The sequence below is a fragment of the Heteronotia binoei genome, chromosome 1 (genome assembly GCF_032191835.1).
Source record: "Heteronotia binoei isolate CCM8104 ecotype False Entrance Well chromosome 1, APGP_CSIRO_Hbin_v1, whole genome shotgun sequence".
In the NCBI taxonomy this organism is placed as follows: Eukaryota; Metazoa; Chordata; class Lepidosauria; order Squamata; family Gekkonidae; genus Heteronotia; species Heteronotia binoei.
The window spans coordinates 80,001,927-80,019,291 of NC_083223.1; the positions used below are offsets into that span (position 1 = coordinate 80,001,927).

Below are 17,365 nucleotides of genomic sequence, written 5' to 3' on the forward strand. Positions count from 1 at the left end.
TTTATTTTTTTCTGAAAGGGAGGTAGGTTTGCCAGATCCCCCCTGGTCACCAGCAGGGGTTAGGGGAGTACAGTTGCCAGCTCCAGGTTTGGAAACTATTATTTTATATAATTAGCAATAGTAGTAATAAATATTATAATAATAATTTACAAATATGCAAGTACAAAATAGATACAAAACATTAAAACCTGAAATGCACAATACCCTTTCCCTGTTTTCATTTCTAAGCAGTTTGAGTAAGATAGGAAGTACCCCCCTTTAAGAAGACCAAGGATTAATACCCTGCCCTTCTGAATCAGAGACTCAGAGCAGCTTACAATCTCCTTTATCTTTTTCCCTCACAACAGACATCTTGTGAGGTAGGTGAAACTGAGAGAGCTCTCCCAGAAGCTGCCCTTTCAAAGACAACTCCTATGAGAGCTATGGCTAACCCAAGGCCATTCCAGCAGCTGCAAGTGGAGGAGTGGGGAATCAAACCTGGTTCTCCCAGATAAGAGTCCGCACACTTAACCACTATACCAAACATGATACAGTTGCTCCCTTTCCAAGTTCTTCACATATTACCTCTTGAGATTTTTTAAAAACATTCCCAGATTTTTGCATTTAGGGAAGTTCCCTTCCCAGCCTTGACATTCATCACCAACCACAACTGGGAATACCAAACAATATTAAAATAAGAAGGAGCTGCATCCTTTAGGTGGTGTTAAATAAAATTCCTCACTAATCCTAACACTCCTCCCACCTTAAGACCAATACGCCCTCTAAGGTGCGGAGTCATGTGAGCAAACATTCTACTTCATGAGCTACTGGCATTAAGTTGTGAGCTACTGCATAAATTACTTTGCTCTGGGGCCATCCTTCCTCAGCTAAGACAAACATCTGTGAGCTGGAGGCTAAAAAACTGTGAGCTAGCTCACACTAACTCAGCTTAGAGGGAAAACTGCCTAAGATCTACCCTCCCGCTTCCAAACCCAGGATATAAATTCCAAACCTCCCAGAAGGGGCTAAGAGTGAGATCCTTGTCTCAGGTTTGGATACTCCTGATTTGGGGATGGAGCCTGGGGAGGACAGGGACCTCAGTGGGGTACAATGCCATAAAGTGCACCCTCCAAAGCATCCATTTTCTCCTGGAGTTCTGCTCTCTAATCTGGAGGTGAGCTGTAATTCCAGGGGATCCCCAGGTCCCACCTGGAGGCTAACATCTGTTCATGGGGCTCACTTGTGTGTGTTCTGCAGTGGGGGCATTTTACAAAATCAAACTTACAATATTCATCGTCCAATACATTCAGCATTTCCAATAGCATGATACCCCCTAGCCAGTTTTTTTAATCGCACCTTGCCATGCATTTTGCCACAAACGCCTCAAAACATTATGCAATTTTAAAATGTAAACATACCTGGTTGAGATTTTTTATGTTTCATAGCAGTCCATAGAGTCTGTGGTGTTGCCTTTTTTTCCTTAGAGTTGCCACACATGTCGGGTTTTGATGAATCCCCACAATCATCACCACTTTTGGGACATCTATCCTGAGCTAAACAGGAGAAAACCAACAGTAAAAATCTGCCTTTTGTTAAACATAAAATCATAGAGTTGGAAGGGACCTCCAGGGTCATGTAATCCAACATGCAGTCATTTTTTAAAAAATTATCCCAAAATAACACAGAATTAGCTTCAGTGCGGCTCAGCCCTTTTCTTTCACAGCCCTGGGTACTGAAGGCAGAACAACATCTTTTTAAAGAAAGAAAGAAAAAAGACTGCACTGCTATATGGAGTTCAAGAAGAACATTCACCCCACAAAACTGATCTGAAGAAAAATGCCTGGCCAGTGCTTAATGACAGCATAGCAAGAAAAAAAGACAAATTTTTAAAATCATTGGACCCATGGATTTTCTTTTAAAAAAAGCTTGTGCCCATCAAACAGCAGTATAGAAAAAAAAATACATGCCTACACACATCAGATATTGCAGCCAAATCACCAAATTGCGGAAAAAGGAAGTTAAGCGTATGGCATTGAGCACTCCTTCAAATTACAGTCTAAGAAATTTTTTGAAAGATACCTGATTGCTTTGAAGGGCTTCCTGCAGACATTGTGCTCTTTTTATTTTCCAGCCCTGCAAACAAGGAACAGAATTTGAAAAGCCATGCAGCATATGACCCCAACTACTACTACATTAATTTTGTCCCAGTTTCTCCATGTAACGTTTCACCCAACTACTTCTAAATTAAATTTTTCCCAGTATTTATTTTTTTAACCATTCCCCAAAGGAAAATGTAGGGGAACAAGTGGGGGAGAACTTACCTAGTAGGTAAGAGGCTTGGCTGCCTTCAGTACCTGGGGCTGTGAAAGAACAGGGCTGAGCCACACTGAAGCTAATCTTTTTATATCTCTGGCCCCATTGTGTATAAAGCTGGTCTGTGATTGGTCACTTTGTTTAGGTGGTTCTACAGTGCAATGGGAAAAAAAACTTGTTAATTAAAAAGGAAGCTCTTCCTAACTGGAATCTGACCCCTCCCAGCCATGCTTCTCTGCAAACACATGGTCTAGCTTTTGGATATTTCTCTCTCCCCTCCACCACTCCGCAATTTAAAATATCTATGTTTGGCTACCCCTCTGTCCAACAAATCTTGGTTGTGACTATAAAATCAACAAGATACCAAAATATGGGAATAATAGGACTGCGCTAAGTAGCCTTGCAGTTCATGAACTTTGGTAAATTTCACCAAAACTACCCACCCCTCCCCTCTCCACCTCTTTTTTTTCATGGGGCATGTCTGAGCAAGAAAAAACAACTGAATTTCAAAATGGATCCTTTGTTTACATTGTATTTCATTTACAGGGATGAAAATAGGGTTGCCAGGTCCCTTGGTCTGGTGGCGTAATTTTTTTTTGGGGGGGGGGTGCGTTCTGGGGATGGGCAGGGACATTGCATGGGGGCACTCTGTTTTTGCAGCAAAACTATGATTTAAGCCCAATTTTACCAAAGAGTTTGCCCCCCAATTAGAATGTTTAGGGACAGGGTTTTCCCTGCTGGCCAGCTGGTCTGTGGTGGGGAGAAACCCCAAAATCAGGTCCCTCTGGGAGCTGGCAACCCTAGGTGAAAAGATCTTAAATTTCTCTTGCTTGGATTAGGCACTAAACATGCTGTAACACAGTTTGTTTTTAATTTTGGTGGCAAGTTAAAAAGGTCCTGAAATGTTTGTTCCTAATGAAGCATTGAGCATATTGTAACCAGTGTTCCCTCTAAGCTGAGTTAGCATGAGCTAGCTCACACATTTTTAGCCTCCAGCTCACACATTTTTGTCTTAGCTCAGGAAGGATGACCCCAGAGCACACTAATTTATGCAGCAGCTCTCAGCTTTAATGCCAGTAGCACAGCTTTAATGCCAGTAGCTCACAAAGTAGAATTTTTGCTCACAAGACTTTGTAGCTTAGAGGGAACACTGATAGTAACATTCTCTTATCAGAATCTTTCAAAAAAAAATTCAAGAGCCTTTTGGGAGTTTACTGCATTTCTCACTCTGGACAATAAGTTGTAAACCTGATGTATATTTTCTTGTGTGAGATCAGGCATTGCAAGTGTGATAGTTGGAAGGCTGAAGGGGAAAACAGCCACTCACTTGAGCCCATAGGAGTGCGACTCCAGCATCCAATCATCTTTGAGAAGGCTGGAGGGAAACACAGCAGGAATGGGATTCTGCCTCAGGGAGAGAGCAGTGAGAGAGCTCAGGTCTGACTCAGGAAAAGAGCAGGCGAGGTAAAGGGTAGCTCTGCTCCAAAGTGTAGTGGAGTGGTTCAACTCTACTTCTGGTTGACCCAGTTGTCAGGCCGGTCTCTGGCAATGAGCAGACCTTGTGCCATTCAGTCTGACTCTTGGGAATGGGCAGGCTGCTGTGGGTGGCATCCTCTGTGTATGTGTAAGAATGCAACCTAGTGGCTTACTGGTGAAAGCCTGTTTATGTTGGAAAGTATTAAAGAAAACCGAAATTACTCTGCATATTACTGTGCCTCAGCCAGGTTTCTCTTTTGTCTTTGCGGAGACCTGTGCTGCTGATCTGTTCCTTGAAGCCTACTTGTAATAAATAAATCTTTGTTGTTAATATACAGTTCCTGCCTCAGTGACCTCCATATTCTACTGGTGCACCACAAAACTTTTCTCACAGCAGTGAACCCGAAGCCTAGACACTCGCTACCTTTGGAAACCCCTGGTAACTGAGGGGAAGGTTTATAGTTTAAAATAAACCTGGTTCCTCTAGAATAGGGTTGCCAAGTCCAATTCAAGAAATATCTGGGGACTTTGGGGGTGGAGCCAGGAGACTTTGGGGGTGGAGCCAAAATAAAGGCTGTGACAAGCATAACTGAACTTCAAAGGGAGTTCTGGCCATCACATTTAAAGGTACAGCACACCTTTTCAATGCCTTCCTTCCATAGGAAATAATGAAGGATAGGGGCACCTTCTTTTGGAGCTCATAAAATTGGACCCCCTGGTCCAATCTTTTTGAAACTTGGGGGGTATTTTAGGGAGAGGCACTAGATGCTATACTGAAAATTTGGTGCCTCTACCCCAAAAAACAGCCCCCCCCCAGAGCCCCAGATATCCGCAGATCAATTCTCCATTATTTTCTATGGGAATAAATCTTCTTAGGGAATAATAGAGTTCCCAGCAGACATTTCCCTCCCCTCCCCCCGCTTTCTGACGACCCTGAAATGGGGGGAGGGCCTCCAAACCAGGGGATTCCCTGCCCCCACTTGGGGATTGGCAACCCTACTCTAGAATCATAGGAGGTTGTGAGGGTCCCCCCAGTTAATAGAAATGACCTGTCACAGCAAGCAAATAGGGCTAATACAGATTTCATCACAAACAAATTTAACTTTCCTGTCCACTGTGTTTCCAGACCAAGACAGGCAGTCTTGTGTAGTAGCTTGTGCTGGAACTTGAACTGTACACCCCTCATGTGACTCATAAGTATTTGCTAAAGCAGTGTTTCAGGATACCAAACACCATGACTGCTACAATATTCCTCATGGCTGATTTATGTTGCCTAGGTGGAACAGAGTCTATATCTTCATCAATTTTCAAGCATAGAAAGTTCCCCATAGAGATTAGCCTTTTGCGGGGGTTCTCAGTTGCTGGGGGTTCTCAGCTGCAGGGGGAAAGTGGCCTGGTCATGTTCTTTCTGATGATAAAGAGTAAGAGAGGCTAACATACACCATGTCTGATGACAGGGCAGGGAATAAATGTCAGGTCTTTGGGAGCCACAAGACATGAACATCAGGTGCTTGAGAGCTGCAAGACAGGAAGGAAAAAAGGTAGGCAAATAGATGAGAGGGAAGGAGGGAGGGGAGGTGGAAAGAAACCAACTTTAAGTGCATTCTCCAAGCCGTTGGCTGGCTTGGCTTAGAGAAGTGATTTAAAGAGAGAAATGCCTTTTCCTAGCCAACCAACTGGGTGGTGGGGGCTTTGAGAGCCACACAGTATGCATGAAAGAGCCACATGTGGCTCCCAAGCCACAGTTTGGCCACCCCTGCTATATACATGCCAATGTTCATGGGGGAAGGACTGTAGCTCAGAGATGGAACATGTGTTTTGCATGCAGAAGGTCCCTCCCAAGTTCAGTTTCTGGCATCTTTGGTTAAAGGATGATACCAGCAGGGAAAGACCTTTTTTTTTTGCCAAAGACCAGTTGCTAATACTGAGCTAGATGACTCAGAGGTCTGACTGTATACAGCAGCTTCATACGTGCTATATAAAACCACCATCCATCAACCACACTAAATGCTAGTTCAAGTACTTTAATAGCTCTCCTGAAGCATCACAGCATTTTCATTTTACAGAAATGAGAACTCACACAAAGATTGTCCTCTGTGGGCTATTTGATATTGTCTCCCCATACTGAACAACCAGGCATAGCCATGCAGGGGTTTTTTTCCTGGAAAAAGAGGTGCTGGAGCTCTCAAGAGGGAAATGAAGAAGAAACACACGGGTTCCCCTCATGAACTTTTAAACATTTTTTGAGAATGTTGTTTCCACATAGAAGTTCTAGAATTCAGTTCTGCCACATTCCCCCAGAAAAAAAGCCCTGTCTGTCAGTGCAATAAACAGGAATGTGCTGGCTCAGTATAGCGCTTGTAATAAGTTCTGTATGGTTTAAATCTTTTTTAAAAGACCACCCCATCAGCTTTAGAAGTGTTCCATTGGCTCTTATGCAGATTTTTTTGTTCTTTTTAAAGGTAATTATGCAAACTGTTTCATTTCTTGCAGGCTACAGCTCTTTTACTTAGGCATTAGAGACAAAAGCATGTGTAGAATTCTCCCATTGAACTTAATGACATCTGGGTCCTGGGATGTCTAGGAGAAAGGCAGATATATCAATATTTTAAACAAAGACATATTAAATAAATATTGAATAAAGTGTTTAACCTTTGCATGAAGTATGTTTGCAGGTATTTAGCTTATTTGTGGGGCCAATCCATACCTTTCATTCAAAACAGTAGATTTGGGTCGTTGCCATCCTCCACTAGACAACATATACTTCCCACCTCCCTTGTTTTGGTACTGAACATTAGCATGATGAAGAATTCTGGAGAACTCAAAAGCTTGCACACTTATTTTGCTGTACCCTACCCCAGAAATGGAGTAAGCACCACTGGGAATGGTTGAGAATAGCCCTGTTACACCTCTGTCAACACACTTAGTCACCCTGGGCCCTGACCAATACAAAATGGTCATAGCCCACCTGCCGAGTAGGTGGTTTTTGGAATAAGCCATTTGTGCTAGCAGACACACACTCTTGGAGAGAACAGAGACATTCCTGTGAGGCCCCAGGTACAGCAAAATTCTTCAAAAACAGGCTTTGCTTCTGGCTAAAAAGCAAATGGGTGCTGACTCATTAGAGTGCCTTCTTTGACCTAATGAATCATGACTCTCATTGCTTAATCGGGTAAAAATGTGTCATACCAAGAATCTTTTTGGTAAGACAACTTGATGTCTTATGTTCACTTTCCACCCCTTCAACAGAGCAGTGCATTAATGCATCAAAGTTCCCCAGCAAACAATACACAAAAGTGTCTAAATTCAACATCCTGTCCTCCTCACCAGCCTGGCCCCATTTGTTGTGTTGGTTCATATTTAGCCACTAGCCCTCTTTCCTTCCCAGTTTCTCTGTATTATACTTACAATCTTTCAGAAACAAAAATGTTTTTCTATTTCAACCAGAAATACTAGCCCAGTACTTTTACAATATTGAGTATGGCTCTGGTTGCCCTATCTGAAAAATATATTGCTGAGCTGGAAAATGTACACAAGAGGGCCACCAAAATGACTCAAGGGGTGCCTGCTGAAGCTAATGAGTAATGCAGCTGGTCCAAGGGATTTTGGGCATCCTAGGTGAATGACCCCACACCTGCAAGCTGCGGGAACACAGCACACACTCAGATTGCCCTCACTGGGGCTGGGGCTCCAGCTTGCTTTGACACTTCTGTTACCCTAGCTGGATGTGTGCTGTCTGGCCTGACTCCATCTTGACTACATTGGCCTTGGCTAGGAACTAGCAATGCCTTGCTTTGGAAAAGGTGAGGTCAAGACTTTCCTTAGGTAGGCTATGCTAATGAGCAGTCAACACCTTCTCAGGAGATTGATTCACTCATGGGAGAGCTGAATGCCTACCCATTGCCAGGGGGGCTTGCAAAGCCAGGCACCCACCTAAATCTAGCAATGTAATTTCATCAGCAAATGGGAGTCTTCCTGAATACAAAACCTAATTCCTATCAAGGAGTCAGGTGGGCTTGATTGCCTTTTACTGCCTGTGCCTGAATGTCTCCTATCAGCCTGCCTCAGGCATGGGCGAGGCCTCCACAGTGCTAATCTTTTTGTCTATCCAGGATATATCCCTGCCCAGATGAAAGGACCTTTGTTGCTCTTCTGCAAAGCCACCCCCCATGCATTTGAGCTCCCTTTTGTCTGGTAACAGGAAGTAGCTTTGTAAAAGGCATACTATGGTTAGGCATAATGTCAGGGTGGGCATCTTTCTGGGCCAAGTACCCAAACACATGCAACTTCTACCTGTGACAATCTTGGAATGCCTATCATATTTGGCCAGACACACTTGGGCTTGCTTCAGTCCCTTGGGCAGAGAACTGTCCTGGCCAATAAACCTGGTGTGGCTCTCTGAAAGCCAGATGGTGTACCCTGGCATGGGAAGGATGAAGCTCCTTATCCTCACAGGCTATTATTCCCAGCTTTAAAAAAAGGGAAAAGTCCCCTTCTAAGATGGTCGTGTTGTAAAGCTCATACATACATATTTTAACTTTATGTGCAAAGAAAGTACTAAGAGTTTTAATAAAAAAGTGTGTAATATTTGCTCCTGTCTTGCGGCTCTCAAACATCTGTTGTTTACTCCATGTGGCTCTTATGCTAAGGAAGTTTGGCCACTCCTATTTTAGGTGCTATATACAACAGATAAAACTTGTGCATCCAACTGTAGATCCAGATGTGATGGCACCCACAAGCTGCGAACCCACTTCCTCATGAAGAATTCAAACCAACCCAAGCAGGCTGTTTGCCACTTCTATCATTGTCAGCTCCTACCAAAAGTACTTTAGTCTTATCTGAACTGGTTCATAACATTAGCAGCTTCATCTGAGAGAGGGAAAGAAGAGATAAGAGTTCATGTTATTAATGATTTGTTGGCATATGAATCCAAACTCTGGATGATATATGACCTCTCCCCATAGTTTCATGTAGATTCTAAATAGCATGAGAGAACACTGTGGCACATCATAACATAACTGTTACAGTTTCAACTATGCCCCCAGACCCACCTTCTGAAAATGGCCTGCCTGGTAGGAATGGAACCACAATTCATTGCCTCCAATTCACCCTTAGCCAGATAATCCAGGATGATACCATGGTTGATGGTGACCCAAAATAGTAAAAGGGCATGCCTTGCATATTAATTTTATAATTTGCATATTAGGCCATGCCTTCTCACCCATCACTGAAAATTACAAGAGTAGGCCACATTCTATGGGCTCTTACATTAAGCAAGTTTGGCCCCTGGATTATAGAAATGGATCATGATGATAACAAATGTGCATGCAGCATACTAATTGCCCCCCAAGGTCGGAATAAAGAGTCGGACACAATACATTGGAATAAAATTGGGCCACTTTATTAACTTAACAGTGTAAACAGCAAGGGCACCCCACTAGCGGCCTGGCCAGGGCTAGGGGTCACCGCGACCGCTCCCCTGCCATTAACGGGTGAGAGACCCAGCCCCCCAGCCGGAGCTGAGCAACTCAGCTCCCTCCAGGCAGGCCCAGCAGGGAGACCCACACCAGAGGGTCCAAACCCAGACGCACGTCTCGCCGGAAAGGCACCCTCTAGCCGAGCCTCCTGGACAGTCTGCATTCTCCAAACCCGGGTCTCCAAACCCAAGGTTGATCATGCCAGACCCCAAATTGCCCAAAAGGGGGATGCTTCGCAATCCTCCCCTAGTCGCATAGTGTCCTAAACCCCAAAAACCTGCCACTACTAAGGCCAAGTCTCTACTTAGGGCTTAGCGCCCACCGGGAGGCCCAAAGCCACCCGCAACCCTTGCTGCAAATCTCTCAGGAAAAGCATATTACCCTTTTCCGAGAGATGGACCCCATCACCTCTGTAGAGGCCAGGACATCTTACCAAGATATCCGGATGGGGCAAATAGTGGCCCAAACCCCTTTCCAGCAGCTTTTTAATTTCCTTATTGGCCTTATATCTAGCCCTTTCTATAGCTGCGGGGTCCAAAGCACAACGCCACACCAAGCGGGGCAGCATGGCTGACCACACTAAGGTGGTCCCCGGCCATCGCTCCCGAATGTGCTGGGAATCATCACGGGCTTGCCACACTAAGGCCTTGCCCTTCAACAGCCCCAGATCGTTACCTCCCAGGTGAACAATTAAGATCTGAGGAAAAGGACCCGCTCTATCATTAAACAATAAAGGCAGCAAGCCCGGCCACTGAAGGCCCCGGCGCCCCTGCCATTCGATAACGGCATGCTGGCTGAGTCCCAGCTGAGAGCCGACCGCAGTTCTCTGTGCTTGATGAGCGGCCCAAAGCACGTGACTATGGCCACAGATGAGAACTCGGCTCCGGCTCCTCTGGCCAAGAATAGCAGCATCTAAAGAGAAAAAACAGTTAGACACAAACAGAACCAATAACGTTCCTAACAAAGTTACTCACGGCCCAATAAAAGGACGTACACAGGCCTTGTAGGTCAATGAACGCCACCGACCCAGCCTCTGAAAGAAGTAGCAGTATACACCCTGAAGTCTTCAAACTGCCGCACGGCCCGTTCATAAGACTTCCGCGTGCTAGGCGCAATGGCTAGACCTATCGCTCTGCAGGCTTTGGCTCTCCAATCAGCCATAGCTCCTGGGGCATTGACACCGGCACTCCGTCTGCCTCTGGGGCCAGCTGACGAAATCTCTCCATCTGTTTACGAGATAGAGCGTCAGCCACCCCATTACTTACCCCAGGAACATGCTTGGCTAAAAACAAAATATTAAGCTGCAAACAACGCAGAGTGAAGGCCCTCACCAATCTCATAACCCGCCCAGATTTGGATGAGAGGGTATTAATGACGTGGACCACTGCCATATTGTCACACCAAAAGTGAACGGTGTGATTGGCCATATCCTTCCCCCACAGCCAAACTGCAACTAAGATGGGAAAGAACTCGAGAAATGTGAGATCCCGGTTCACCCCTACCCTTGCCCAGGAATCGGGCCAGCTATCTGCGCGCCAATGTCCACGGAAATAAACACCAAAACCCAAGGAACCAGCAGCATCAGACATGACTTGGAGCTCAGCCTCGAGCCTCAAATCCTCCCTCCAAAAGGAGACTCCATTAAAAGACTCCAAAAATTCCTGCCAAACCCTCAAATCATCTCTCATGCTGCAGGTAACTCTAGTTCTATGCTGAGGCAGGCACAGCCCTGCCATAGCATCACACAGTCTTCTAAGAAAAGCCCTACCAGGAGCGACAACTTTGCAAGCAAAGTTGAGGTGCCCTACTAACTGCTGCAATTCCAGCAGTGTAACCTTCTTCTTAAGAAGGAAGGTACAAATCCTAGCCCTCAACTCCTCTATCTTCTGAGGTGGCACCCTAGACAATTGTGCTACAGTATCGATCTCTATGCCTAAGAAGGTCAGCCTCTGGGCCGGACCTTCAGTCTTCTCAGGAGCTAAGGGAACCCCAAGCTCATCTGCCAGCTCGGCAAAACCAGCCAGCAGCTGCCCACAATGCCCCGTTCCCTGGGGCCCCACAAAGAGGTAGTCATCCAAATAATGAACAACCTCCTGCAAACCCACTTTCTCCCGCACAGTCCATTCCAAAAATGTGCTGAAACGTTCGAAAGCGGAACATGACACAGAGCAGCCCATTGGCAATGCTCTATCCATGTAAAATTGGCCCTCAAAAGAAAATCCTAAAAGCTCAAAATCATCGGGGTGAACAGGAAAAAGGCGAAACGCCGACTTAATATCGCATTTTTCCAATTCCACCCCCACCCCAACACGCCTAACCACGGCAATTGCTTGGTCAAAACTGGTGTACCTGACAGAGCATGGGAAAAGACAAATGGTGAATCAAACGAAATTCACCAGGCGTCTTTTTAGGCACCACACCCAAAGGAGATACTCTAAGAGTACTCACTGGAGGATGTAAAAAGGGGCCCAAAATCCTCCCCTCAGCCAGCTCCTTAGCAATTTTGTCCCTAACAACCTGTTCCAAACCTTGAACTGACTTAAGGTTTCCAGACATAAACTGAACTCGAGACCCCTGAAAAGGAATCCTAAAACCAAACTTAAAACCCTCTAACAAGTATAAACGGTCAGCCCTCCAAGGATACCTTGCCAACCACTGCTCAAGAGGTCCCACCTTTATCGGGCTGGGCCCCTTTCTTGGCCGGAAAGCTCCCTCCGGGCTTCTTAGCATTCCTACGCCCCCGGGCTTTAGGGCAATCATCAAAGGAGTGGGCTCCCCTACACATGGGGCACTCGTGCCTAAACTGGCACGCTACCCGATTACATACCCCGCGGGCTCCGAATTCCCAGCAGAGCGAGCGGGGTTGAACCACCTGCCCCGCTGTACCGCGGGGAGAATTTGATGAAGCAGAAGCAGAGGTGGACAACTTATTTACTAAGTGACCACTATCAGATCGCTCCCCCAGATTGGGCCTAGCCAGGGACATCACCTGCAGCCAAAGCTGCTGATGGATCCGATCCCATTGAAGAGATGGATACAGGGCGGCCCTCATCCGGAATTCCTGGTCATATTGCAGCCAGGCTGGACCACTAAAGGCAGTATAGCCTTTATAGATAATATCCAGGTAGTGGAACAATGACGCCGCTCGCCATGGCTGTGCCCTGGCAATCACCCCAGCATAAATACAGAACCCAGGAAGCCAATTCGCCCAAGTCCTGTCCACCTTCCTCTTCTTCAACTTCAACTTCTCCTTCTCCTTATCATCTAAATCTTCTTTATCCTTTTTTTCTAGCTCACGATACAGGAGGGAAAATATGTCTACATATTCCCCTTTTAAAATCTTCTCCCTGGTGGCCGGTAGCAGATGGTCCCCTAGCAGCAAAGCAACTTTCCCAAAGGACAAGGCTGCAAAAGGCACCACCCCATTCGGAGAAGGTGCCCGCATAACAGAACCCGCCAAATTCATCTGCCCTGTAGCTGGATACGTCCAAGGCATACCCTGCCCACCTGGCCATGCCCAATTTATCGGTATTCCTGCTCCAGGAGATGCAGGCACCCCGAAGTACCCTGCCCAGCTGCTGCAGGCCCCCAAGGCCAAGCCTGTCCAGACCCACTTTGCCAATTATCACCAAACCTACCTCCAAATCCATCAGGCACCAGTGGCAAGCCGCCACCAGACGTTCCAGCCGCCGCACCCGCATCCGGAGCACATGGTATGACATCCCAGCCAGGCATGACTCCACCAGACCTGCCCTCAAGCATTGACAGCCTGGTGAGAATATTAGCCTGCCTCGCCTGCTTGGATTGCTTTCCGCCTACCCCCCCACTTAGAGGAGGGACACCCGCTACCTGCTCCAGCGCCCTTAACCTGTTTAAAATATTAGCATCCACCGCTGCATCACCCTCCTCATCCAAGGAAGATGATGGGGGAGGTGGTCTCTTAGGAGGTAACTTAGATGGCCTAGGCGCCAGCTTCTTACCTTTGGATTTACCTGAGCCCTTACCCCCAGCCATATTACCACAGAAATATGAACAACAATTACCTCAGTAACCCTAAGATGGCCGCCACACACCCCACCAAAGAGGCAACTTAAAATGGACAGTAAAAGGAACCAGCATTGGCCCTTTGTCAGCAGCCACAGAGCCGGCCAGCAACAACCCGATCGACGTCGAAGTGCCTGGAAGGGAGCGCAGAGCCAGCCGTTAAAATGGCTATGCTCCGCCTCCGAATTGCGTGCCCAAATGGGCGAACTCCTCCTCCTCCTCCCAGGGTGGCAAACGAAGCAAAAGCAGCCTAGCAGCTACGCTGCAGGCTGCACACTCTAGAATGTGCCACATCTCTTGAGTGGATACTGGCCCTGAAAGAGGTATCCTTAGACTGTGTGCTGGGATCCTAAAGTGGGTCCTAGCTCTCTCATAACTGGCTCACAAGGCAAGAAGGGAAACTTGGAGGCTCACTGCCAACTTGCTTTGAGCCTGCTTCTCTAAATGTACTAGATGGACATGAAATATAATATGTTGGTCGGTAATGTTATAATTAATATCAGTGTGGCCAATTCTGTGGATTATTAAATCAAGAGACTTAGAGCCATGAACAGACAAGCCAGATCATTCTACAAAGCCCTAGGGTTACACAAAGATCCCCATCCCCCATAATAGAATCAACACCTGTAGCTTTAAGAAATGTATTCCCTTTGTGGCTGTTTCTAGGCAACCACGATAGTATATTGGCAACTGAAGCTTTGGTTTCTGTCAGTAAAGGATGGGGCAGGCTTTTACCCTCTGAGGGAGCACTCAGTGGGGCCAGACTCACCAACAATCACTGGATGACTTGTAGCCATGCAACCTGCACGACAAAACTAGGCCTGGCTACTTGCTACTGTACAACAGCAGCCACCCCACAAAAGCCAGAGTAGTTTAATGATTAGAGTTTCAGATTAGAATGTGGGAAATCCATGTTTAAATCACTACTCTGCTGTGAAAGCTCAGTTAAGAACATAAGAGAAGCCATGTTGGATCAGGCCAATGGCCCATCCAGTCCAACACTCTGTGTCACACAGTGGCCAAAAAACCAAGTTCCATCAGGAGGTTCACTAGTGGGGCCAGGACTACTAGAAGCCCTCCTGCTGTGCCACCCCCCAAGCACCAAGAATACAGAGCATCACTACCCCAGACAGAGTTCCAACAATATGCTGTGGCTAATAGCCACTGATGAATCTCTGCTCCATATGTTTATCCAATCCCTTCTTGAAGCAGCCTATGCTTGTAGCCACCACAACCTCCTGTGGCAGTGAATTCCATGTGTTAATCACCCTTTGGGTGAAGAAATACTTCCTTTTATCAGTTCTAACCCGACTGCTTAGCAATTTCATTGAATGTCCATGAAATGCCCATTGAATGTCCATGTGAAAAGTACTTCTTTCTCTGTCTTCTCTATCCCATGCATAATCTTGTAAACCTCTATCATGTCATCCCTCAGTCAACATTTCTCCAAGCTCCCCAAGTGTTTTAATCTTTCTTCATAGGGAAATCATTTAATCATTTTCGTTTCCCTTTTCTGGACTTTTTCCAATGCTATAATGTCTTTTTTGAGGTGTGGTGACCAGAATTGTATACAGTACTCCAAACAAGGCCGCACCGTTGATTTATACAGGGGCATTATGATACTGGGCTGATTTGTTTTTAATTCCCTTTCTAATAATTCCCAGCATGGCATTGGCCTTTTTCATTGCAGTTGCACACTGTCTCAACATTTTCAGTGAGTTATCCACCACAACCCCAAGATCGCTCTCTTGGTCAGTCTCCTCCAGTTCACACCCCATCAACTTGTATTTATAGTTAGGATTTTGGCCCCAAAGTGCATTACCTTACACTTGGCCATGTTGAACCTCATTTGCCATGTTGATGCCCACTAGCCCAGCCTTGACAGATCCCTTTGGAGTGCCTCACAATCTTCTCTGGTTCTCACCACCCTGAACAATTTAGTGCCATTTGCAAACTTAGCCACTTAACTGCTTACTCTCAACTCCAAATCATTTATGAACAAGTTAAAGAGCATGGGGCCCAGTATTGAGCCCTGTGGCACTGTCCTCCACTGCTTACCGTCCTCCACTGCGAAGACTGCCCATTGTCAGGAGATCCATGATTTCACCTTTGAGTTCTTTCAGAACTCTTGGATGTATGCCATCTGGGCCTGGGTGAATGTGGCAAGGAGAGGGAAGCAAGGAAAGGTATGACATGAAACTGACAGGAAGAGGGGAAAAGGAATAGTGTGGGGAAAGGGATACAGGGGCAATTGAGGTACCTCCAACAAGTCTTTTATGATTTCCCACTATAAACTGGGCCTTGGTTCAGCATCTAGCACTATGTACCTTAGCTAGACTTTTGGTCCTAAGTAATGCCCAAGACTTGGTGAGAGATGTAAAAGTGATTGCGTCGCTTGGGAACAGTGACCATAATGTTATTGATTTCACCGTTTGTATAAATAGGGAGTTGCCCCAAAAGACCGCCACAACCATGTTTAATGTTAAAAGGGGTAAATTCACTGAGACGAGGAGGCATGTGAGGAGGAAACTGAAACTAACATGGCTTCTCTTATGTTCTTAGGCAAAAAACATCTGGAGAACTACTGTTGGCCACCCCTGTTTTATGCTAAGTAGGTTTTGCTATCACTGGCTTTGGTTTCTTGGTTCTGAATTCCCATAAGCTTTTGCTTTTTTTTCTCCTGGCAGTCTTGGTGTAAAATCTAAGGCCTTGCCTTAAATTCACTCTTGTTTGAATTTTTATCCGACATCCCCCGTTCTCTAAGTGCCAGGCTCTGAAGCCTAAACATTCACTGCTATGGAGATGCCATAACTGTCTGAATCTTGCTGACATTGCACTTAGTAAAACAGATCTAGGCAAAAGTTCACCCTAACACAAGTTCATGTTATCACTGTACAGTGGGCTGGTCTAGTACGTTTAGGGTTGCCAAGTCCAATTTGAGAAAAATCTGGGGACTTTGGGGGTGGAGCCAAGAGCAAGGTTGTGACAAGTATAATTGAACTCCAAAGGGAGTTCTGGCAACCACATTTAAAGGGACCACACACCTTTTAAAAGCCTTCCCTCCATTGGAAATAATGGATAGGGCACCTTTTGGGGCTCATAGAATTGGACCCCCTAGTCCAATCTTTTTGAAACTTGGACGGTATTTTGAGGAGATGCTATGCTGAAAATTTGGCGCCTCTACCTCAAAAAACATCCCCCCTCCAGAGCCTCAGATACCCAAAGATCAATTCTCCATTATACCCTATGGGAATCAGTCTTCATGGGGAATAATGGAGTGCCCAAGACATTTCCCTCCCTTCTGATGACCCTGAAGCAGGGGGAGGGCCTCAAAACTGGGGGATCCCCTGCCCCCACCTGGGGATTGGCAAACCTAAGTACATTCTGAATAGACACCTTCATTGGTTCCTATAGACTGGAAAGAGTATAAAAAATGTGGTTCTGGGCTGTTTAGCCAACACCTCACCACTGTGTGTAAGGGTCTTGGTCCTGCAGTCCAGGAACATTCCTTGTGCTATCTGTATGCTGTATCAGATACTGAGACTTTTATATGCTATTGCGTATTGAGTGTTACTTATGCATGGTTTTTAAGTGTTGAACAGTTTGAGTTTTAAGCTATTGCTCTCTGTCATCCTTTTCCTCTGGAGACCAGAGTTCCCTAGCCTGTCTCCATTTATCCATTGAAAAGTACCCCAAGGGGTTTGAAATATTCTCCAACAGTGGGTTTCAAACTGTATAGTAAATTTAGAAGTGGGTCACACTTTTCAGAACATTAGAGAACCAATTTCTTACTGTCATGTGGCCACAACTGGTCCATGTTTGTCATCCTCATCTGATTTCTAGCCCACAGACAGCTCTTGATTGGTCTTATGTTCACCTAGCAAATGACTGATTCAAGCCAGGTAGCAGTAGACTGGAAGGTTACATGAAAGCTGACCTTTTATAAAAGGAAGACCTCTGCTAAAAAGGTGAGGGCCCAGAGCAGAAATCCACTGTACAATAAACAGAGAAACGGAAAGGAAACCTGGGTTGGATTGCTTTCATTGCTAACATCTGTTTTCAATTTCTGTATGTGT

The 17,365-nt window shown here is 45.8% G+C and overlaps 1 protein-coding gene across 1 annotated transcript in view; it reads left to right on the top strand.

Annotated features, from left to right (window-relative positions):
- Positions 1-17,365, top strand: part of MRAP2 (melanocortin 2 receptor accessory protein 2) — a 61,775-nt gene that overhangs the window by 32,135 nt on the left and 12,275 nt on the right. The gene's annotated exons all lie outside the window — the stretch shown is intronic.